Raw genomic sequence first — 4476 nt, 5'->3', positions numbered from 1 at the left:
TTTAGGATTCCCTCCAGCCACAGGTTCCCCTACGACTACCATGTTACGACTTCACCCCAGTCACTGACCCAACCGTGGTATGCGCCAAGAAGACCACCAATACCAAAGTGGGCCACACTCAACTAGGCGTGGAACACTTTAGTAATGGGTGATCCCTGGTCGATGCTTCGGGCGAAACCAATTCCCAGGGTGTGACGGGCGGTGTGTACGGGGCCCGGGTACATATTCACCGCGGCATGCTGATCCGCGATTACTAGCGATTCCAACTTTATGTTCTCGAGTTGCAGAGAACAATCCGAACTGAGGCAATCTTTCTGGATTCGCTCCGCCTTACGGCCTTGCTTCCTATTGTAATTGCCATTGTAGCACGTGTGTAGCCCAGCCCATAAGGGCCATGCGGACTTGACGTCATCCCCACCTTCCTCCATAGTAGAACTACGGGCAGTCTTTTGTGAGTGCAACATCGGCACAGAGGGAGTGTCATCAATCCCGGCCTAAGACTGAACACAGATTCATGGGCCCAGGTACCGGCTCACTTACCATCCATTACCGGGTGGCTCGCTCGTCGGAACCGTTCGCCGGAAGCCCATGTTCTATGTTCCTGCTTTAGGGGGTGAATGATGACATTGATCCTTTGAGAGCAGCATGTCTTAGCAACACAAAACGAGGGTTTCGCTCGTTATAGGAGTTAACCAAAAACGTCTCACGACACGAGCTGACGACAGCCATGCAGCACCTGTATGAATTTTCGTTTCATCCCGTTAAGGACAAGCACACTTGTTCATATGTCAAGTGTTCATACGTCAAGTGTTCATATGTCAAGGGCTGGTAAGGTTTTGCGCGTTGTATCGAATTAAACCACATGCTCCACCGCTTGTGCAGGCCCCCGTCAATTCCTTTGAGTTTCAGTCTTGCGACCGTACTCCCCAGGCGGAGTGTTTAACGCGTTAGCTGAGCCCCCGATCCGCAGACCAAGGACGAACACTCATCGTTTACGGCATGGACTACCAGGGTATCTAATCCTGTTTGCTCCCCAAGCTTTCGCACCCCAGCGTCAGTAGAGACCCAGAAAGCTGCCTTCGCTATTTCGGCGTTCCTTCGTATATCTCCGGATTTTATCCCTACACACGAAATTCCACTCCCCTCTATCTCACTCGAGTGAATTGGTTTTGAAAGCATTCCGCCAGTTGAGCTGGCGCCTTTGACTCTCAACCTGATTCACTGCCTACGTGCCCTTTACGCCCAGTCATTCCGAATAACACTTGCCCCCCCCGTCTTACCGCGGCTGCTGGCACGGAGTTAGCCGGGGCTTCTTCCTCGAGTCTTGTCACAATCGCGCACCCGACGAAAGAGCTTTACAAGCGGCATTGCCCTTCCTCGCTAACGCGACGTTTTTCACTCACTCACGCGATATTGCTGGATCAGGCTTTCGCCCATTGTCCAATATTCCCCACTGCTGCCTCCCCACGGAGTCTGGGCCGTGTCTCAGTCCCAGTGTGGCTGATCGTCCGAAAAGATCAGCTAAGCATCTGCGGCTTGGTCAGCCTTTACCCAACCAACTACCTAATACTACGCAGGCTCATCAAACAGCGCTTTAACGCTTTATCGAAGCTTTTTCGCTTTCGTTTATTCGGGATTTGGCCCAAACTGTTTGGCAGATTCCCACGCGTTACGCACCCGTTCGCCACTTTGTTTTCAACTGTTCCATGAAGGGACGAAAACAACGTTCGACTTGCATGTGTTAAGCATATCGCTAGCGTTCATTCTGAGCCAGGATCAAACTCGGTTTTTTGGTTAAAAACGCGGAAACGAGATATTTTCTGAGTTTCCGGATAGTTTTTGCAGATTCAAGGAAATACTTGAAGACGGAGGGGATACTGGACGGTTCCTCCTCCACGCGGGAAGGGAAGGGAAGGGAAGGGAAGGGAAGGGAAGGGAAGGGAAGGGAAGGGAAGGGCGTGAAGACCTTTCTTCGAGTATTTATTCTTTCATTGATCCAGTTCAACTCTCTCTGAGCCGAACCCTATTCAATGATGATGTGATTTGGGGTTCGGAGGTTCGATAGAAACTGCTCCATGATACAAAGCCATACTTGCTTTGCATCGCCCAAACCACACTCCATGTTATGAACTTCTGTATATGCCCGACGACTCGTCTCAAGGTTTCATTTTGAAGTTCTTGTTCGAATTCCATAAGCCTGAGGCATTGCTTATAGTGAGCTTTCAGGCGCTTAGCAGGCTTCCCTTCACGTTATCCCGGTGGACCGTATTCAGTGAACAAAAGAAAGTATTTCTATGAAATTTTTCGGTTTCTTTTGCCTTTGGCTCCCAACTCCGGATGCAAGACTCGAACTTGCGGCCCATGGATTAACAGTCCACTGCTCTACCGACTGAGCTAATCCAGAACCAATATGGATGTATCCCTTCATGGAGGAGGAGACACGGGGCAGGGCCTCCCGAAGAGGATGCGATCAGTAGTCCATCGGGGAACCGCTCCGCTGATGAACCCTCGTCCTCCTCGAGGGTAGATCTAGGCGATCACTTACGGGCCGTTGTGTTGCCGGCGGGATGCGGGGATTTGAGCGGGATTTTCGGGGAGGCACCACCACTTTCAGCGTATGCTCGAAAACCCACGGTTGGAATTGGAAGTCGTCACAACAAGCCTTGCAGTCATAATGAACGGAAGTCGGATTCGAACTAACTAGAAAGGGTGGTGAGTCGGGCAGCCTGAGGCCTTCCCGCTGTGATTTCGGCAGACCTTTATCTTCCTTCCGGTCGAAATCTCCTGGAATCTCTTCGAGGAACCGAGAACGCAGAACCAGAAAACCCTAATGATTCATGCCAAGCGAGACGATTAATCTTACTTTACGTTGATCTTCGAGAGAATGAAAGAATTCTACCCGTAATGGAAGCGAAAGCAACAATCATTTCTTATTATTATACGATAACGTCGGTGACTGATACGGAATATTCGACGATGAATTTTGGATCGAATCGGAGCTTGCTTGCTTTTCGGGTGGAAAAATGGCATGCATGCATTCTATAAGGTGGGAAAATGGCAGGATTTGGAATTCGGAAAAGAAATGGCTCGGGAAATGGCGGGAAAATCGCTTGCTTTTCGGGTGGCTCTTCCGGATCAATCACGAGTCGAAACATGGTTAGGGCACTGATGTGTCTCGAGCTGATTCCGAATGCCGTCAATAGAAATCTCGTAGCATTCCCCAATTTTCTTGACGATCAACAAATGAAGGGAGAAATCTTTTCCATATTCGTAATAGCCGTCGCAGCTGCCGAAGCTGCTATTGGGTTATCCATTGCTTCGGTTATCCAGCGGAATAGAAGATCGACTCGTATCGATCAATTCGATTGGTTAAAATGGTAATTGATTCAGGTGCCATTTCCGTGGGTGATTCAGTATTGAATGAAATAATACACATGTATTGCATCCAACTGGTAGTACTATTTTTTCCCCCCAATAATTCGATTTCCGTTCCAAAAAATTATGTCATACCTACCTGAATCCCTACCTACCCCGGGGAACCATTGGAATCGTTTCGTACCGTTCTTCCCCGTATTGCAGAATTCATTCATTTTATTAGGGGAATGGGGGGGTTCCACCTTACCATCCCACGGAATGTCTGTGTGGTTACACCTCTCCTTCACGCGTGAACCGGATCAAATGCTCGCTTCCAGCCTTGGCAGCTCGGTTCCGGACGAATGATTCGGACGATGGGCGGGCAGAACAGAGTTTTTTTCTAGGGGCCTAGAACTTATGAACTTATCCAGGTTTCCCAGCCCAGAAGGGACCCCGGATTTTGGCTCTGTGCCTCGTAGCCTCGATTAGCCACGCATCAGCGGATTCAGTGGAAGGAGCTTGCCCATCGTTGAGCACTCTCGTTCTTGTGGAGTGGCTTTCAGTGGGATGAGCAGATGGTTTTGGCTGATCTAGCGGGTTCGCGTCATAACCAATCGGGGAACCCAATCATTTGAAGGCAAGAAGGCCAGCGTACGAGCAGGGAAAGTAGCACTCGTTGGAGGCGTTTGACCTGTAGACCCCGCGTTCTTGTTGTCGGGTTCCCGCGCGCGAAAACGCTAGCCTTCATGAGAGGAGAGAGGGGAAATTGGGTCAATAAAAATGTTATGGCACTTTTAGCAACGGCAAGGGCTAGCAGGAAAACTTGAGGGCAACAACACTTTTTTTTGGGTTGGGAAAGTGGCTCTTCCCCGACAGACTTCGAATCTGTTCCATGGGAATGAACAACAGCTTTCCGCTTCTTTTTCTTCCCCTCGATCCCAATCCTCTTTCGATTATTGCTGGCAGCATTCCGGGGAAGCGATCACGAATAAGATGATGAAGCTAGGCTTTGCAGGCAGGAAGAAACAGGAAGCGGTTCCCCTGCCGATGGAGGATTCATGTTGCCGGAATTGAGTATTAGAAGGATCAGCTAGGCAAAGCGGTTCCCCTGGGTTCCCGATG

The 4476-nt window shown here is 49.9% G+C and overlaps 1 pseudogene; it reads right to left on the bottom strand.

The window, feature by feature from the left end:
- Positions 1-6: 6 nt before the first annotated feature.
- On the bottom strand, positions 7-1787 carry LOC147879453 (18S ribosomal RNA; annotated as a pseudogene).
- Positions 1788-4476: the final 2689 nt, after the last annotated feature.

Source organism: Dipteris shenzhenensis, unplaced genomic scaffold, assembly GCF_047967505.1.
Source record: "Dipteris shenzhenensis isolate YYH24624 ecotype China unplaced genomic scaffold, Dip_SZ_1.0 scaf0013, whole genome shotgun sequence".
Taxonomy (NCBI): domain Eukaryota; kingdom Viridiplantae; phylum Streptophyta; class Polypodiopsida; order Gleicheniales; family Dipteridaceae; genus Dipteris; species Dipteris shenzhenensis.
Note: the sequence above shows the minus strand (reverse complement) of the source record. Positions and strands in the feature narration are given on the sequence as shown.